The following is a 21,848-nucleotide window of genomic DNA, read 5'->3' as shown; positions in this document are numbered from 1 at the left end:
AAAAAGGGTTTACGGTGTTTTTAAAAAAACGGGTTTAACTTTCGTCACTACCGTAGTGAGAGCGCGTCTACAGTAATACTGAGTCATCTTACCACCCGAAGCTGCGTTCCCACCTGGGCTATTTGTAATGATTAATTATTTGTAATGATAAGGGTAAATCATGCCCAGACAGTCTCTACAGCCGAGTCAAAGGGCTAACCCGCGGCCCCCGTTCGCTACCTGTTGATAGGCCTACACTTGTCTCACCCCGCACCTGGCGCGTAATCCCTAATTATTTGTGATGATAGGGGTAAAACGCGGGCATCCTCTACACTGAGTCAAAGGTTCATCCCTTCAACTTTCGTTCTCCACCCGTAGGTAGGCCTAAGTACCAGTCCCAAGCCTTACTGTTAACGTAGTGAGAGCTCGTCTACAGTAATACTGAGTCATCTTACCACCCATTACGTTGTCCCACCTGGGCTATTTGTAATGATTAATTATTTGTAATGATAAGGGTAAAACATGCCCAGACAGTCTCTACAGCCGAGTCAAAGGCCTAACCCGTGATAGGGCTAAGCACCTGTTCCAACTTGCCCCAGACGTGTAATCTTAAACTTTAGGTAAAGCTCTCTCTCTCTACAGAGAAGGTGTAGTAAAACACATAGTACTTAATATTTGTTTATTATTAGGAACAGACATACATACATGAACGAGTGTTAAGATGCTAAAGATAATCAAGCAAAACCGTGATATCATTTTCCTTTAAACTTGGATAATAATAATAATAATAATAATAATAATAATAATAATAATAAAACAAAAGCAAAATATTTTGGGATAGGGTCTAAGATGAGTTCATACGCACACACCAAAATACGTGGGAGGATAATAAAAGAAACACATACTACTTAATATTAGTATATTATTAGGAAACATTTCAGTAAAATAACCATACAGGATATTTTGAAAATAGATAACTAAAGCGGATCGGCTTTATTTACGTCGTTTTAGCAACTCACAAATCTCCATTGATAATTCTGGCCATCATTTTCCTTTAAATTGGATGGTGATAAATGTTCCATCAGTTTCCTAATGGCTCCACACACCCCTGAAATATTTGGAAATCATACTCATCGGGGTCGGGGAAACTGATTCCCCCGAATTTCATTTGAGGGATATTGTTACTCTCACCCCTTTTTTAAAGGGACGAGTATTTTCCTTGGGGGTTTTGTATACCCCTTTCGATTTTTTCTTCTTCTGGCTCTCCTCCTCTGCTTCCATTTCACAGGCTTTCTTCTTCCTACTCTCCCGCACCGCTTCCATTTCACAGGCCTTCTTCTTCATGTTCTCCGCCTCCTCTTCCATTTCGAGGGCTTTGGCCACCGCTTGGGAATCCGAGAAAGTCTCTCCACGCTCCAGGGTCACGTCCCCGGAACAAGTCGCGTTAGCAGCTCCCACCTCACCCATGGAGATATCAACACCCGTTGATGACGGCGTCTCCTCTATCCTTGTTATTAAGAAGACTTCCGCGGGTGTATCGTTATGGCGTCCCTCTTCTTCTTCCCGTCTCTTAATTGCTATTGATAAAAATTCTTCGTAGAAGAGCTCTCTCCGAAGAATTCCTTCGCGAGCATTCTCCAGTAGTTGTATGGTAGACTCGTGATCATTGAAGGTTGTTATGAGTTTATCCTTGACCGTCGAAGGTAGCATGCTTTGTTGGGGCTTCACCATATAGGTAGCCAACTGCCCCAACATCTTCTTAGCAGCACCCCTTCCTTCCTGTAAGTGTTCTAGAAGGTCCCTCCTTACCTTCCGGACATTTTCCCGGTTTTGTCGAATTCCTGCTTCATCCAGCAATGGAGTAAACACACCTATGGGAATAAACATTGAAACATAAGTTTCGGAAATATAATCAAGGGTCACACACACACACACACACACACAATACGTGGGTAGATAATATAAAAAACGTAGTACTTAATATTTGCTTATTTTAAGGAACTTCTAAACTTTCAATGAAAATACTTTGAAAAACTTACACTTTTGGAAGCTGGTAATCTCCTCATCCAGGAGATGGGCGTCGTTCTTGTATGAATACTCCATGGTAGCGGGCAAAGGACGAATTGAGTACACTCACAACGACGGACGCGCGTTTGCGCCAAAGGCTTAGGTTAGGCCGTATATATAGTACGCGTGCACGCGTAAACGCACATCCAGGCCTACAATTTTAAGGACTCACCCTCCGATACGCCTATGGTTTAAACGTTTACCTCCCGTCACTGCTTCCCTCGGGGGGACCCAACTTCGCCAGTTTGGTGTGTGCGCTTCCTCTGCGTCGTTACACCCAGCAGTCGGCGTTCGTGATTTACACTATGGAAAATTCCTCGCCAGGTATAATATACAGTATCCTTATCAGTGAAATTTCGAAAATATTTATGCTGTGAATATTGTGATTATGTTAAGTGTCGGTGAAATAGCGATTACTTTTATGATTATGTTAAGTGTCGTGAAATAGTAATTACTTTTCTTTCTTTCTTTTTTAGAGAAACGCTGTACGAAAAGGAAACATGAAAAGAGCGAGTCTCACCTCCCTATCAAAAAAAGAAAGAAACACTATGCAAGTAAGTACTGTTTAATATAAAAATGTAATGTTTAGTACCTTTATCTTTTTTTTTTTTTTGAAATATTCAACCCCAGGATTATTGTGAGTTTAGTGTGAAAGGAAGGAGTTTAAGTAGAATAAGATCTGGGATAGAGATTCGGTAGTTTCCTTTTGCGTATTGATAATCATTACGTGTGTTACAATTGGCTTTACAATGCGTGCTTAAAAATTGCCTTAGACCTTTCAAAAAACTATAACAGTAGCATTTCTCTCTCGTTCCAGTTCTCACGCCGGGAGGGGAATTACCTGAAAATACATCGGCTCATCACACAATTTCGAGTGGAGGAGAATTACCTGAAAAAACACTAGCACCACAGCATGCAATTGCTACAACCTCAACAGGAGAAGTTTCACTCGGGCAACCTCCCATACCTGGGGGATCTCCCTCGACACCTACCACAGGATACACGCTCACCCTCATCAATAGAGAGTCAGCCTTCAATTACCTGTACGTTGTTGAAGAATTCACAGTCCCCTCAGTAGGTGACCCAACCTTATTTATGGTAATTTGTAGGGATGATATTAGTGTACGAATACAGAAATATTTTAAAAACAAAACATTTACAGCCAAGATTGTGGGACTTTTGAACTCTTGTATGACCAAACTAAGCTTTCAAAAATTGGGGGAAACGGAAAACGAACCCGTGGCGCTTTGGCTCCCAGCGACGATTATTAACGCTGGTGATATCAATAAGCTCTTGGATAAATGGGAAACTTTTATTGAAAATAAATTCCCACAAATAAGCAGTGAATTAAGGGGGAGTGGGTGGACAGTTGAAGACGTCAAGAGTTTTAAACTCTTTTTTCACCGCCAAGCTGTAATGGCTGGAATGGGTGCATACATTTTTCCTAAGAAAGAAGTCCGCGGAAGTGAGGCAGTTTTTAATCCCTCTGGAATTGGGAATTCCTGCCTAATTCAGTGTCTGGCTGCCTACTTTATCGCTAAACAACAGGCATCACCCCACTGGGGAAATATTTCCCACACTGTAAATAGTATTCAACGTTGCTCGGAATACGTCAATTTTACCCGACTCACCTTCCCCATCCAATGGGAAGACATTTCACGCCTCGAGTCGGCAAATCGTATCTCCATTTACGTTTACGAAATGGAAAGATCCGCGGACGAAAGGTATCTGCTTCAATTGTCGAGGCGCGGAATGAAAAAATTTCCAAACATAGTCCCTCTTCTCCTCTTAGATGGGGAACATACATGCCTCATTAAGGATTTTCATTCCTTCGTGAAATCCTTTGCCCGGGTAAGATCTCCCGAGCCTCGGTACTTTTGCCATAACTGCCTATTGCAGCATTCATCAACCTCTAAGCAAGAACACCATGAAGCCAGTTGTGAACTTGCTGTAACATTGAATTTTCCCCCCGTCAGAAGCACAGTAAGGTTTAGAAATCAGCATAAGACACAAAAGGTTTCCTATATTTGCGTCTTTGATATGGAATCGGCTTTAGAGAAATCTCCCGGTGCGTATGGTGTAGAGGCAATACATAAATCAATAGCGTACTGCTACATCATTTTTGATTGCAGTGGTCAAAGAGTAGCTTCTAGTTATTATTGCGGAAACGATTGCGTTGACAAGTTTCTAGCCGATCTTAATGCTTGTTGGGAGACAATAAGAAAACGGTGGCGAACTTTCCCCATTCATATGACAGAGGAGGATGAGAGAGCATTCCTTAAGCAGGACGTATGCCAATTGTGCAAGTCACCATTCAAAGACGGGAGCGATAAACATAGACATCATGACCACGCCAGTCCTAATAACAATTTTATTGGGGCGTACTGTAGGCGGTGTAATTTATCATGCCGCGAACAAAAAACACATCTCCCTGTTTTTGCCCACAATTCGAGTTATGACTTAGGCCTCATCCTTAAGGATCTTAAAGATAAAGTCCAAATCAAAATCATGACGAAACAAGGACTAAAAATTCAGCGAATGTCTGTTGGGAATCTATTTTTTCTCGACTCTCTAGCCTTTCTAGGGTCTTCTTTGGATAGTTTAGCTTCTGAATATTTTAGGGATGGAAGGAAAGCACGATTAACGGAGGAAATGTTAAGCGGGATAAAGAATGAGGAACGTAGGGCTGAAATTATTCGGGGTAAATTACCTTTCTGCTATGACTATATAGACACTCTTTCAAAACTCGAGGAAAGGCAGTTACCCCCTCAATCAGCATTTTACAACAGGCTAAAGGGGTGTGATCTATCGGATGAGGAGTATAAACGCGCCCAGCGTGTTTGTACTATTGTCAAATGCCAAACTTTGAAAGATTTTCTCCTCCTATACCTCATTGTAGACACTAGCCTTTTAGGGGATATCCTCATTTGGTGGCGTGATATTCTTTATAGTAAGTATGGTCTTGATTTACCACACTATGTTTCACTTCCATCATACGCTTTCGACAGCTTTCTTAAAATGAGTAACATTGAGTTGGATCACGTCTATGACGAGGAATTGTATAATCTCGTCAGGCACAATGTGAGGGGGGGATTCACTTCTGTTGTGCGTCAGTCATTCACAGCCAACAACCGTGAAATAAATTCTTCTTTTAATCCGGACCAGCACCAAAGCTCTTACATTTTATATTTGGATTTCAACTCTCTATACGCAACAGTCATGACTAGAAACCTCCCCTCCGGCGGGATTCGTAAACTTTCCCATGAAGAAAAAGATACGTTTTTAGGAAGGAGTATTGAAAATGCTATCACAAATGAGGACAAGGGATACTGGCTCCTCGTCACTACAAAAGTACCTTCGGAAGAAGTTGCTAGAGCGACGGATGAACTCCCCCTATGCTTATCTCATGAAGAAGTTGCCTTTAGAAATCTATCTCCCTATTGTAAAAACGTGCTAGAGAAGAAAGGAGGACAGATGGGCGTAAAGTGCAAAAAACTTATGGACACCCACCGTAGTAAAAAGGAGTATCTTATTTCCCTCCCCCTCCTACAGCTGTATATGGACTTAGGTCTGGAACTGGAAGCTGTTCATTCAATCTATGAATTCAATCAAAGTGCTTACATGAACGGTTTCATCAAAACTAACATCGAAGCGAGGACAGCGGCCACCTCATCAACAGAGAAAAAAGCTTTCAAGGCTATGAGTAACTGCATCTTTGGGAAGACTTTACTGAACCCTTTGAAATACGCGGAAAAAAGTCATGTTGTTACGAAGCCCGCGGTTTACTTAAAAGAGGCCCGTAACCCGCGGCTAAAATCATCCATTCGTTTGAGTGAAGACCGTGTTATCTGCACTTCTACCCTTCCGCAGGTTGCCATCAATATGCCTAATTATATAGGATTTGCCATTCTGGAAGCGGCTAAATTTGATCTCTATTATTTCTTTTATAAAATACTCAAGCGTAAGTATGGTGATAAAGTCAAACTCATTTACACTGACACAGATAGTTTCATTTTTGCTCTGGAAGTTCCCGACCTTAACTCGGAGTTTGCTCAAGAACCCCTGAAATCGTATATGGATTTTTCCAACTTCGATGAAGACCACCCTCTTTTTAATAATGAAAGAAAAGGCGAGTTAGGGCTTTTAAAATCGGAAACTGGTAGTACATTAATAGCAGAGGTGAAAGCGTTGAAACCTAAAATGTATTCTCTGTTACTAACCAACCAGGAGCAGATTAACAGGGTAAAAGGTATTCCCCGCCACCTACATTCTCGTATGAAGCATGAACAGTATTCCCAAATCCTGGAAGATCATCGGGTCAATTACGTCGCGGTACGTACAATTAGAAATGTTCAGGGGCAGATGAGTACCACCAAAGTAGGAAGGAAGTGTCTTTCAGCCTTTGACTCAAAACGTTTCCACGTAAGTCAATACAATTCTTACGCATACGGTCATCCGGATATTGTAGAGGAGGAGGATGAGCAAGTAGCGAGGGAGGTCCCCACCAACAACCCTCTCCCCAAATTAGTGGTACCGTCTTATTCTCCACCAGACCCACTTCCTCGCGTATATCAAAATTTGTGGAAAAAGAGAGAAGAAAAGGTTGGTGAGTACTTTCCTCTACGCGAAAGGAAATCCATCTACATTGGGGTGAAAGGCTAAAACACGCTTCTCTCTCTCTCTCTCTCTCTCTCTCTCTCTCTCTCTCTCTCTCTCTCTCTCTCTCTCTCTCTCTCTCTCTCTCTCGCTACTTTCTTCCTACTGATGGAAATTCCACTGTAATGACGTAGAAGGGAAGGCGTGGAAGGAATTTCGAAGAAAAAATAATACCTCATCGTATATAATTGCTAAGTTCGCTTTTCCCTTTGTAAATGTACTGTCAAGCGGGTTGCTACTTTTTATTAATGGGGGTATTCATTCCGCCATACTTATATCATTGCATTTGGAGTAAAGGCGCAGTTAAATGCGGGATCTGTTAAAATGTACAAGTGTTTTAAAGAAGATGACTTGGACATTTTTAGGGAGCCGGCGCGTATTATTGTGTCGGGCTTCTCCAACTCGGGAAAATCTTTCTTGGTTGAACAACTTATATTAAAGTACGAAAGTAAGTTTACGCACATTGTTATGTGTGGTGTGGATAGCCATACTTTGAAAACCCATCCAACAATTGGGGCAAAACTCTCTCTCTACGCCAATATCGTAGACCCGATGAGTGAGATAGATACGGAAGCTGGGGTCTACTCGATATTATACATCCTCGATGATGTTTTTCTCGAGGCTGTCCATGACAAAATTGTTGTAGACGTCTTTACTAAGGGGCGACATAAAAATATCTCTGTTATTTTTATTACTTAAAATATGTTTTACGGTGGTAAATACGCCAGGAATATAAGTATAAATGCCTCGCATATGCTTTTGCTGAGAACTAGGGATATGTCTCAAGTTGAGGTATTAGGAAGGCAAATATTCGGTTCGTCTTTATCGAAAAAATTTGTGAATGTTTATAAAAAGGCTGTTATGGCTAAAACCTTTTCCCATTTGCTGGTAGATTTAAGTTTAAATACTCCTAGCGAACTCCAGTTGAGAACAAATATAGCAGGGAGTTCCTCGTGTGAGGTAGTTTTTGGAGAATGGGAGACGTAAAGAGAAAGATTTTGGAAACCGTATATGAAAACTATTCACACCCATCAAGCTTGGGGGGTGTAAAATCCATGTACAAAGCCGCTAGAGCTCTGAACCCGGGAATTACCTTAAGTAATGTAAAAGACTATTTGGCCACGAAAGATGCTCATACATTGCATACACTCACAAGAAAACACTTCCTGAGACGTCAAATGGTATCTCCAGCTCCTAGAGTTATTATCAGTTGCGATCTCGCGGATATGCGACGTTTATCTAAATTTAACAAGGGCGTAAACTATCTTCTTATTTGCATAGATATCTTCTCCCGCTACCTCAAGATTGTTCCTCTCAGAAACAAGAAAGCATAGACTCTGTTAAAAGGCTTAATATCGATCCTTTCCTTACCCGAATTTCTGGGGGTTAGACGCCTTCTTACAGACCGCGGGTCAGAATTTTATAACAAACTTACATCTAAGTATCTGGAAGAAAAAAATATAAAACTTTACAGCGTCTCCTCATATGAAATCAAAGCCGCCATGGCCGAGCGTGTTATACGTACGCTAAAGCAAAAGATATATAAGCATTTAACTCTGCGAAATACCCTCGTCTATGTTGACGTACTCCCCCAACTTGTAAAAAACTATAATAGATCCCCGCACCGAGGATTGGGAGGGGGGCTGACTCCCCTTAAAGTCCATAGATATACCGACCCAGAAATCATTACGCAGCAATTTCGGAAAATGTATAAAGCAAGCGTGTTTAAACCCCAACAAAATAGTAATGCACTAGACGTGGGTCAGTCTGTGCGTATTGCGAGTGAGCTCCGACGGTCTGTATTCCATCGCGGGTATAAAATACAAAATACGCTAGAAATATTCAAAATTAGAAGCGTAGACAAGAGTCAGGCCCCATTGACTTATTATCTGGAAGATCTTGTCGGTGAGAAAATTGAAGGAGTTTTTTATAGAGCGGAACTAATACCCACGGCTATACCAGAAACTTTCCCTATAGATATTATCAGAAGGAAAGTCGTGAAGGGAAAAGTCAAGTATCTCGTATCATGGAGATGGTACCCCCAAAGTTTTAACTCGTGGATACATAGTAAGGATGTTGAAAGGCTAGTCGGGAAAACTCGTAAATGAAATCCCACATACACAAACATGCAGATTTTCCTCTCTTCTTAAATAACCTCCCCGCCAGAAAAAGGTCTGAATTAATTCCTTTACTGAAGAGGACCCATCTTGATTGCTTATCGGAGATCTTTTCCAACTTTTTAAAGGAAAATCTGACTCGAGAGAATAAATCAGTAGAAAAGGTGAAGAAATATAGGAATGAAATAAGGACAGTAGCACGGAAAAAGACACCGCTTAAAGAGAAAAGAAAAATTTTATCATCACAGAGAGGGGGTGCTATACTTTCAGTACTTCTGCCTTTAGCAGCGAGTCTAATTGGGGGTTTGCTAGGAAGATGAAAGAGTATTGCCTAATACCGAGGAAGACGGCGGAAGGATTTAGTCTCCACCAAGACAGTGGGGAAAGTAGAGTTCAAAAGTCTAAACAAAATGTAGAGGAGAATGGAAAGGGAGATAAGCAGCAAGGGGGGGGGAGGAGGAGATAATAGTGATTTACTACGTAATCTATTGCAAATGATACAAGCGATGAAGTCCAAGTTTGAAAGTAAGCCAAAGAAAAGAAGACGTAAAGGGCTAGGGGAAAAACTAAAACGTGAGGCCGATCCTCTCCCCCTCCCTAAACAGGTAGTGTACAGCAATCCCCCTCTCGACCATCTGATAGATATGCAACTAACACCCACCAACAGAAGGCACGCCCTTGCTTTTCTCAAGTTTTTTGAAGGACGGAATGACTTCCAGTGGGATGATAGGGGAAATTTGAGAAAACCCATCGATCGTTTAAATGTAATGGTAGTGTTAAAGAAATTGATTCAACAAGCGGGGGCTATAGAGGAAGAGGACCTGCCTTTTTATAAAATCCTGTTGGATACAGCGGGAATTCCTTATTCATATATAAAGAATGCAAAAGCCCGGCTGCAAATTTATGGAAGTAAGGTGAAAATTGGGAAAGGTAGTCGAAAACGCGAGGAAACTAAAAGAAAAGAATTAAAAGACAAACTGCGTTGGGTTCCTTATTAGAAATTACAGTCTGGTGTAGATGGGTGTGCTAACATGTTGCACCATCCGAAATACGTGTGCTAACATGTAGCACCACCCGTAATAGGAAACGGCGGGGGGTTGGGGTGTCTATGACTGAGGTGGTGTGCGGAGATTGACGCCGCAACTTTTCAGTCTACATCAGGACCTCCTCAGAATGCAGTACTCCCCTCTCAAACTCTCCATCACAGCCTTTACGGACAGGGTCCTAAAGAGGGGCGATGTCTGCTTGGTAGTGGGTGGGAATTCTATAGCCGTTGAGTCATACGGCCTAGCTGGAGAGACGTATAAAGCCTACCCATACGGTGATATTGTGAGAAGTAGAAGACGTCTTTTTAATTTGTCCCGCTGCATTCGTGACGATCGACATCCCGTCGGAAGTGCCATCCTGAGGAAACCCCCGAGTTTCCCCACGGCGAGCGTACCATACGTAGCCACCCTAATTACCCAGTTTAACTATGGGTATTCATACGACAACGATAGTGATGGGAAGCTTCGATCGTATGTGGAAACTTCAAAAGATACTCATTTTGCCGTAAATCTACAAAATGATACTACCGAGGCCCGCATTTTCAACTTTAAGAGGTGTCTAAACGAACTGGAAGTATGTGCCATGGAAAAAAAAAATAGTATAAAAATTTTCGCTGTACCTATTGGAATTGGGAGGTCTGGTCGTGCTGATTCAATATGGATGCAGTACTATTTGCCCGAGTTGGAGAATTCAGCGAGGAGGATGGCTGGAAGTGGTAAACAGCTTATTTTATTAGCCACTGAAAAATGCACGTTACCCACAGAATTGGGAAACCTGGAAAGGTTTTCACTCGCGGCGCCGAAGGATTTACCCGCTATCGTCCCTATTTGATTATTTTCAATGTTATTTTTTTATTTCACTGAAAAAAAGTTATAGGGTGTATTATTTTTCGCTTTTAAGTTTGACTAAATATACTCTCCATTCTGTGAATGAGGTGATTTTCCTTTTCTCGTATTCTTCTTTAAAAAATAGTAATAAAGTAGACCATTTTGTTTTTATGTTTGGGTGGTGTAATTCTCATCTGTGAATGAGAATAATCCAGTAAGTGCATTTGAACTTTTAAGTTTGGCGTAATGTACTCATTCTGCGAATGTGTGGATTTCATTTTTCTTATATTTTGTTTCTCTCTCTTTAAAAAAGAAAAAAAATATCCTGTATTTTTATGTTATGTAATCCCTTTCAGCGTCAGGGAGTAATTATGTAAGTGTCTTTGAACTCTTAAGTTTGGCGTAATGTACCCTTTCTGTGAATGAGGTGATTTTTTCATTTCAGATATTTTACCTGTCAAAAAATAGTTATAAACTATGTCATAGTGTACTTTCATCTTTGGGTTGTGTCATCCCCATTCGGGGAAAATTATGTAATAATGACTTCATTAATAAAAAGTCGTACTGTCTTTTGGTTTAAATATACCCAACACAAGTAGAATACTTTTAGTCATTTCTTAGCCACAATGGGTGGCGAAAGCCATATCGTAACACTGACCTCTCTGGGTAATAGGGATATTTTCCCTGAAAATAATGCAGGTAACTTTACAAATAAGCTTCAGAATAGTATAAATTTAGATCATAATTTGGAGCATGAAGTAGCACTCATCAATATTCATTACCCCAATGAAATATATGGCCTCGTCAGTGGTGAAGTTGATTCCGGAATAGAAATAATTATTACAAAGGTACGGATATCCATAGGGGGTGAGCCTACTATTACGTCACGTACAGAGGAAACCTACAAGCCTAGATTAAGCATTCTATCCACTGATGCTGGATATATGGTATCCAGTATAAATGAAGACATAACATACGCTTTGAAGAACGTCCTACCGGTCGAATTTTATAAGGAAAATATACCCGCGACAGGTCTATTAGAATATGACTATCAAAGAGAGAGAGTTCTACTCAAGTTCACAAAGAGACAGGAAACAAGAGAGGGAATTTATCGAAAAGGTCCCATCCAGGCCGTAAAATTAAAATTTGGAAAAAGAATTGGAGCTACTTTGGGTTTTAATACAGACAAACCATATCAAATTTTTGAAACCACCGCAGGGGAACCCATGATTAAGACGCATAATCTGCTGGCACCTTTCCCTCCCTCCCCAATATCCGGGGTAGATTTTGTTCTTGTTTATTCAGATATTGTTGAAAGATCTTATTTCGGGGGTAAGAAAGTTAATATATTAGACAGCTTTAGTATGTGGGGTAGTAAAACGAGGGGGTATCATAATTACGTGTATTACCCCTTAGGGACAAAGGAATTGGATGCAATATCAATCCGCTTGACTGATCAAGAAGGACGAGCAATACACTTTCGTGAGGATAGTATCACTATATGCATTCCTCATATTACACCGAAACAGAAAACAATATAAAAGCAAGTACCCAAGCACTTGGGTTTATTCCGGAGCGGGGCATCATGAGGGTTACGTTTATCCCTCCCTCTCCCGAGGAGTTCAGTATCATATTTACTAGTGATCCCATAAAACTTCAACGAGGAGGGTCTCTAGGGGATATTGAGATATTTAGAGCCCCCAGGCGTTCGCAACAGGGTGGTGGAATTTTTAGCCTATTAGCTGGACTGGCTAAAAGAGTCGCACCCTTTGTAGCAAAAGCCGTCTTACCATCGGCCCTAGAATTTGGTCAAAATGTTATAGGTGATTTACAGCAGGGAACAAAAGATTTCAGGTCTAGTCTTAAACAAAGGGGGGTAGAAGCGCTAAAATCGACTGGGAGACGCATCGTTACTGGCCGGGGAAAGAAAAGGAAAAAAGTTAAAAGAAATGGCAAGAGAAGAGTAAATAAAAAGAAAATCCATCGTAGGAATTTAGGATATAAAGACGTGTTTAGCGCGATGTAATTTAGTTCCAGTAAATAAGTGCGTGAGCAAAGACATTAACAATGGCATCTGCTGCTCCGAGAATTGCTGGTCATGTGGGGAATGAATTACCAACATCCCATTTTACCGCTGGTGTCGTAGACAGTTTTCCGAGACCCACCCGGATGAGGATAGTAGAGACATCAGTCACTGATCGCCAGACGTCTTTTATTCTCCCTACTAATCTTACCTCGGGAGGAACTATCACTGATCGCTATCTCGAATTTCGTATCAATGGCATAGAAGGAACTCTAATTGATTTAGCGAGTCTAGCTATAGAACTTCATTTAAAAGTCACGGCCCCAGATGGAAGTGCGTTAGGTGATGCTACAGACGTTATCTTCGTCAATGCTTTGGCGAATACAATCTTTAAGTCAAGCCAGGTTTATATCGGTGAAAGACTTGTAGAATCAAATCCCCATTTCAATTACTGGTCTTTTATAAAGTTATTAACTACTGCTAAATCCCACACTGTGAAAACAATTGGGCGTCTTGGTTATCTTTTCCAGGATTACAAGGGGACTTCCATTTCAAATGTACTTCCGCCTGATTATTTTACAAAATTGAACAAAATGGAAAAGGAGTGGGTGACTAAGGGTAAAAGAGAAGGACTTCATATCATTCACCCGCTTATGCTCGATGTTGCCCCAGTAGATGAATATTTGATGGATAACATAGATGTTCGTATCAAGTTGGAATTAGCTCCGAATGCGTGGTTCATTAATTCCACTGCAACTATCGAGGAATTTAAATTTAATCTCCAAGAAGCTAGACTACACGTTAATAAAGTCATCCCAAGACCACCGGCTTTACTCGCACTCCATCGAGCACTTTCGAATCCTAATAGTTCCGTGGAAACTGTCTTTAATAAAACACTTTACAGGACGTACGCATTGGCTCCTAATCAGACTCAGGCAACGTTGGATTTACCTTTCAATAAGGTCATACCTGAAAAATTATACCTGGCCATTGTTAATATGGAGAGCTTTAATGGAGTATTGAATAGAAACCCCATTTATTTCAGACATAATAATTTAAGTCATATAGGAGTAACGCTAAATGGTTCCACTTTATACGACATAAGGTCACAATTCCCAGAAAATTATTCCCATCTTTACTACGAGACATTAAAATCTTTAGGGTTAACTTATGACCACCTAATTCATTTTGATTGTTACGATCGTGGACGGACTGTAAATGCATTCAACTTCAAACCCGAAATTGCATTAATGGATACTCTGGAGGTAGAGAAAAATGGGGACTTGCGGATCAATTTAACGTTTGATCAGCAGATTAACGAAAATAGGCTTATTTTATTGTTTGGAGAAACCCAGGGAGTTATAACTATCGATCAAAACCGGAATGTATATTGCGACGTCAGGCCGTAAGACATGAAAGTTTTCCTAGGGATTCTTTCAGCATAAATACACAGCCTGTAATAAATGAACACCCATTAATGAATGGTTTCCTAAAAGAAGGTAAAAATATCTGCTGTTTTCATGAAGGATAATTTTACAGGGAGTTTTTCCTAATAATAACAAAACGTTGTTACAGGTATTTTAGAATAAGTGTGTGTGTGTGTGTGTGTGTGTGTGTGTGTGTGTGTGTTTAAGAGGGTAGGGGGGGTGTCGGGAGTCCACTGCCCCCGCTTTCCATATCGTTATTTGGTGAAAATATATTAACGGGGAGGGGTAAAATGACCAAGTATTCGTACCCTGGAAGTGGTATGGGTGAGGTGTAAGATGAATACCAGAGATATAGAATTTGCTTTGAGGAATAAACTCGGGAATGAGGCACACTTTTATGGATGCGTATCCAGTGACCATTTGGCTGGGTTCGAGATACCCTTGACGAGACCTAAGTCAATTATACTTATTGCAAATACACTTGCTTCTTACCAACATCGTAAAGTGGGTCACTGGGTTGTTTTTATTATCCAGAAGTCCCCATTTCAAAACATCATCTTTTACGACCCTTTAGGTATGCGGCCTGAAGAACATTCGACGTATTTCACTGAATTTTTACGAAGACATTCCAACATGAAGTGCTTTACCAATGTTATGCGAGTGCAAAATTACAATTCGTCTCTGTGCGCGTTTCATTGCTTATATTTCACCCACAGTGTAACTTTAAACGGAGTGTGTGGAGCCATTAGGAAACTGATGGAATATTTATCACCATCCAATTTAAAGGAAAATGATGTCACTGTATTACTTTATTATCTTTTACATCTTAACAGTCGTCCATGTATGTATATCTGGCGTCACACCAAGCCAGAATTATCAATGGAGATTTGTGAGTTGCTAAAACGACGTAAATAAAGCCGATCCGCTTTAGTTATCTATTTTCAAAATATCCTGTATGGTTATTTTACTGAAATGTTTCCTAATAATAAACTAATATTAAGTAGTATGTGTTTCTTTTATTATCCTCCCACGTATTTTGGTGTGTGCGTATGAACTCATCTTAGACCCTATCCCAAAATATTTTGCTTTTGTTTTATTATTATTATTATTATCATTATTATTATTATTATTATTATTATTATTATTATTATTATTATTGTTGTTATCCAATTTTAAAGGAAAATGATATCACGGTTTTGCTTGATTATCTTTAGCATCTTAACACTCGTTCATGTATGTATGTCTGTTCCTAATAATAAACAAATATTAAGTACTATGTGTTTTATTACACCTTCTCTGTAGAGAGAGAGAGCTTTACCTAAAGTTTAAGATTACACGTCTGGGGCAAGTTGGAACAGGTGCTTAGCCCTATCACGGGTTAGGCCTTTGACTCGGCTGTAGAGACTGTCTGGGCATGTTTTACCCTTATCATTACAAATAATTAATCATTACAAATAGCCCAGGTGGGACAACGTAATGGGTGGTAAGATGACTCAGTATTACTGTAGACGAGCTCTCACTACGTTAACGGTAAGGCTTGGGACTGGTACTTAGGCCTACCTACGGGTGGAGAACGAAAGTTGAAGGGATGAACCTTTGACTCGGTGTAGAGGACGCCCGTGTTTTACCCCTATCATCACAAATAATTAGGGATTACGCGCCAGGTGCGGGGTGAGACAAGTGTAGGCCTATCAACAGGTAGCGAACGGGGGCCGCGGGTTAGCCCTTTGACTCGGCTGTAGAGACTGTCTGGGCATGTTTTACCCTTATCATTACAAATAATTAATCATTACAAATAGCACAGGTGGGAACGCAGCTTCGGGTGGTAATATGACTCAGTATTACTGTTGACGCGCTCTCACTACGGTAATGACGAAAGTTAAACCCGTTTTTTTTAAAACACCGTAAACCCTTTTTTTTTTTTTTTTTTAAAACACCAACAATGTTTTGTAAACAAAAACCCTTAAATAGTGTCACACTATCTTTAATACCACTATACTACGATTTCACCCTCAATATTTGTAAACAAATTCCCTTTAATAGTAGCACACTATGATTACGTTCTCAAGGTTTTCTAAACAGTGCCACAGTTCCTGGACACGTATAAACACGTACGTACGTCATTACGAAGAGTTGCTTGATAATAACAAATGGTTACGTCCTCAATGTTTTGTAAACAAATTCCCTTTAATAGTGACACACTACCGTACGGTCTTCAACTCAATGTTTGTAAACCAAAAACTTAAAATAATACTCTACTTCCGTAAACAATTTCCCTTTAATAGTTCCCGTACGTATGCCATTACGAACCCTACGACCTTCAACTCTATGTAAACAAAAATAATACTCCACTTCCATCAACACCGACCTACTGTCGAAACGAACGTCCTTCAAAGCAATGTTTGTAAACAAAACTCTTTAAAAATACTACACTTCCGTCAACAGTAAGCCTCTGTGACCTTGGGTGAGTGTTTACGGCCATACCATCTTTTCCGGGTGAGGGTCACGAACGTCCTTCAAAGCAATGTTTATAAAAAAAACTCTTTAAAGATACTACACTTCCGTCAACAGTAAGCCTCTGTGACCTTGGGTGAGTGTGTACGGCCATACCCTCTTTTCCGGGTGAGTCTGTACGGCCATACCTTCATTTCCGGGTGAGCGTGTACGGCCATACCTTCATTTCCGGGTGAGCGTGTACGGCGACCCCTTTTTGGGGGGGTGAGTCTGTGTGGCCAAAATAGTACTACTTTGGTGGAGATGGGTTTATTTCAAGTGTATGAATAGATTCCTGAATTCGACAGGAATATGTACAAGGACTTGTCATAAACTTTAATCTCTCTTGATAGCTTAGTCAGTATGGATACTGCATGCATGGTTTTCAGCAGAACAGGAGGGTGTTCGAATCTCCACCCAGCCAGAAGGTGTTACCATAAAATGAATTCCAAGTGGATATATATTCCCAAGATAAAATTCGGTATTAAATGCAATTCTTGGATGAGATTTACATTGATTGAAGTCACGTGTCCTTGTTATATATATTCATTTATAATAACCACGTGTTGCAAAACTTACGATTCAGCTATCCTGGTGGAGATGGGTTTATTATAAGTGTATCAATGGATTCCTGAATTTGACAGGAATATGTACTAGGACTTGTCATAAACTTTAATCTCTCTTTATAGCACAGTCGGTATGGTTACTGCAGGCATGGTTTCCAGCCAAACAGGTGGGGGTTCGAATCTCCACCTGGCCAGAAGCTGGTAATGTTACCATAAAAAGAATTCTAAGTGGATGTATATTCCCAAGATAGAATTTAGTATTAAATGCCCTTTGTAGGTGATATTAACATTGATTGAAATCACGTGTGGCTGTGATGTATAATCATTTATAATTACCACGTGTTGCAAAACTTACAATTCAGCTATCATGGTCGATATGGGTTTATTTCAAGTGTATGAATAGATTCCTGAATTTAACAGGAATATGTACGAGGACTTGTCATAAACTTGAATCTCTCTTGATAGCTCAGTCAGTATGGATACTGCAGGCTTGGTTTCCAGCCGAACAGGTGGGGGTTCGAATCTCCACCCGGCCAGAAGCTGTTACCATAAAATGAATTCCAGTTGGATATATATTCCCAAGATAGAATTCAGTATTAAAGGCAATTCTTGGGTGATATTTACAATGATTGAAATCACGTGAGCTTGTAATATATATTCATTTATAATAGTCATGTATTGCAAAACTTACGATTCAGCTATCATGTTGGATATGGGTTTATTTCAAGTATATGAATAGATTCCTGAATTCGACAGGAATATATACGAGAACTTGTCATAAACTTTAATCTTGATAGCTCAGTCGGTATGGTTACTGCAGGCATGGTTTCCAGCCGAACAGGTGGAGGGTTCGAAGTTCCACCCGGCCAGAAGCTGTTACCGTAAAATGAATTCTAAGAGGATGTATATTCCCAAGATAGAATTCGGTATTAAATGCAATTCTTGTGTGATATTTACATTGATTGAAATCACTTGTGCTTGTGATATATATTCATTTATAATAACCACGTGTTGCAAAACTTACGATTCAGCTATCATGGTGGAGATGGGTTTATTTCAAGTGTATTAATAGATTCTTGAATTTGAGAGGAATATGTACGAGGACTTGTCATAAACTTTTTATCTCTCTTGATAGCTCAGTCGGTATGGTTATTGCAGGCATGGTTTCCAGCCGAACAGGTGGGAGTTCGAATCTCCACCAGGCCAGTAGCTGTTACCATAAAATAAATTCAAAGTAGATGTATATTCCCAAGATAGAATTCAGTATTAATTTCCATTGGTGGGTGATATTTACGTTGATTGAAATCACGTGTGCTTGTGATATATATTCATTTATAATAACCACGTGTTGCAAAACTTACGATTCAGCGATCATGGTGGAGATGGGTTTATTTCAAGTGTATGAATATATTCCTGAATTCGACAGGAATATGTACGAGAACTTGTCATAAACTTTAATCTTGATAGCTCAGTCGGTATGGTTACTGCAATCATTTTTTACAGCCGAACAGGTGGGGGTTCGAATCTCCACCCGGCCAAAAGCTGTTACCATAAAATGAATTCCAAGTGGATGTATATTCCAAAGAGAGAATTTAGTATTAATTGCCATTCGTGAGTTATATTTACATTAACTGAAATCACCTGTGCTTGTGATATATATTCATTTATAATAACCACGTGTTGCAAAACATACGATTCAGCTATCATGGTGAAAATAGGTTTATTTCAATTGTACGAATAGATTCCTGAATTTGACAGGAATATGTACGAGGTATTGTCATATACTTTTATCTCTCTTGATACCTCAGTCGGTATGGTTACTGCAGGCATGGTTTCCAGCCGAACAGGTGGAAGTTCGAATCTTCACTCGGCCAGAAGCTGTTACCATAAAAGGAATTCCAAGCGGATGTATATTCCCAAGATAGAATTCGGTATCAAATGCCATTCGTGGGTGATATTTACATTGATTGAAATCATGTGTGCTTGTGATATATATTCATTTATAATAACCACTTGTTGCAAAACTTACGATTCAGCTATCATGGTGGAGATGGGTTTATTTCAAGTGTATGAATAGATTCCTGAATTTGACAGGAATATGTACGAGGACTTGTCATAAACTTTTATCTCTCTTGATAGCTCAGTCGGTATGGTTACTGCAGGCATGGTTTCCAGCCGAACAGGTGGGGGTTCGAATCTCCACTCGGCCAGAAGCTGTTACCATAAAATGAATTCTAAGCGGATGTATATTCCCAAGATAGAAGTCGATATCAAATGCCATTCGTGGGTGATATTTAAATTGATTGAAATCACGTGTGCTTGTGATATATATTCATTTATAATAACCACGTGTTGCAAAACTTGATTCAGCTATCATGGTGGAGATAGGTTTATTTCAAGTGTATGAATAGATTCCTGAAATTGACAGGAATATGCACGAGAACTTGTCATAAACTTTAATCTTGATAGCTCAGTCGGTATGGCTAATGCAGTTAATGTTTACAGCCGAACAGGTGGGGGTTCGAATATCAACCAGGCCAGAAGCTGTTACCATAAAATGAATTCCAAGTGGATGTATATTCACAAGATAGAATTCGGTATTAAATGCCATTCGTAGGTGATATTTACATTGATTGAAGTCACGTTTGCTTGTGCTATATATTCATTTATAATAACCAAGTGTTGCAAAACTTACGATTCAGCTATCATGGTGGAGATGGATTTATTTCAAATGTACGAATAGATTCCTGAATTCAACAGGAATATTTACGAGGACTTGTCATAAACTTCAATCTCTCTTGATAGCTCAGTTAGTAGGGTTACTGCAGGCTTGGTTTCCTGCTGAACTGGTGGGGTTTTGAATCTCCACCCGGCCAGAAGCTGTTACCATAAAATGAATTCCAAGTGGATGTATACTCCCAAGATAGAATTCGGTATTAAATGCCATTCGTAGGTGATATTTACATTGATTGAAATCATGTGTGCTTGTGATATATATTCATTTATAATAACCACTTGTTGCAAAACTTACGATTCAGCTATCATGTTGGATATGGGTTTATTCTAAGTTTATGAATAGATTCCTGAATTCAAACAGGAATATGTACGAGGACTTGTCAAAAACTTTAATCTCTCTTGATAGCTCAGTCGGTATGGTTACTGCAGGTATGGTTTTCAGCCGAACAGGTGGGGGTTTGAATCTCCACCCGGCCAGAGTCTGGTACCATGAAATGAATTACAAGTGAATATATATATTCCCAAGATAGAATTCGGTATTAAATGCAATTCTTGGGTGATATTTACATTGATTGAGCTCACGTATGCTTGTGATATATATTCAATTATAATAACCACGTGTTGTAAAACTTACGATTCAGCAATCATGTCGGAAATGGGTTTATTTCAACTGTACGAATAGATTCCTGAATTTGACATTAATATGTACGAGGACTTGTCATAAACTTTTATCTCTCTTGATAGCTCAATCGGTATGGTTACTGCAGGCAGGGTTTCCAGCCGAACAGGTGGGGGTTCGAATCTCTACCTGGCCTGAAGCTGTTACCATAAAATGAATTTCAAGTGGATGTATATTCCCTAGATAAAATTCAGTATTAATTGCCATTCGTGGGTGATATTTACATTGATTGAAATCACGTGTGCTTGTGATATATAATAATTTATAATAACCACGTGTTGCAAAACTTACGATTCAGCTATCATGGTGGAGATGGGTTTATTTCAAGTGTATGAATAGATTCCTGAATTTGACAGGAATATGTACGAGGACTTGTCATAAACTTTTATCTCTCTTGATAGCTCAGTCGGTATGTTTACTGCAAATATGGTTTCCAGCCGAACAAGTGGGGGTTCGAATCACCACCCGGCCAGAGGTTGGTACCATAAAATGAATTCCAAGTGGATATATATTCCCAAGATAGAATTCCGTATTAAATGCAATTCTTGGGTGATATTTATATTGATTGAAATCACGTGTGCTTGTGATATATATTCATTTATAATAACCACGTGTTGTAAAACTTACGATTCAGCTATCATGTTGGAAATGGGTTTATTTCAAGTGTACGAATAGATTCCTAAATTTGACAGGAATATGTAAGAGGACTTGTCATATACTTTTATATCTCTTGATTGCTCAGTCAGTATGGTTACTGCAGGCATGGTTTCCAGCTGAACATTTGGAGGTTCGAATCTCCACCTGGCCAGAAGCTGTTACCATAAAGTGAAATCCAAGTGGATGTATATTCCCAAAATAGATTTCGGTATCAAATGCCATTCGTAGGTGATATTTACATTGATTAAAATCACGTGTGCGTGTGATATATATTCATTTATAATAGCCAGGTGTTGCAAAACTTATGATTCAGCTTTCATGGTGGAGATGGGTTTATTTCAAGTTTATGGATAGATTCCTGAATTTGACAGAATTATGTACGAGGACTTGTCATAAACTTTTATCTCTCTTCATAGCTCAGTTGGTATGGTTATTGCAGGCATGGTTTCCAGCCGAACAGGTGGGGGTTCGAATCTCCACCCGGCCAGAAGATGTTACCATAAAATGAATTCCAAGTGGATGTATATTCCCAAGATAGAATTTGGTAATAAATGCCATTCGTAGGTGACATTTA

This window comes from Palaemon carinicauda, chromosome 5, assembly GCF_036898095.1.
Source record: "Palaemon carinicauda isolate YSFRI2023 chromosome 5, ASM3689809v2, whole genome shotgun sequence".
Lineage (NCBI taxonomy): Eukaryota > Metazoa > Arthropoda > Malacostraca > Decapoda > Palaemonidae > Palaemon > Palaemon carinicauda.
Note: the sequence above shows the minus strand (reverse complement) of the source record.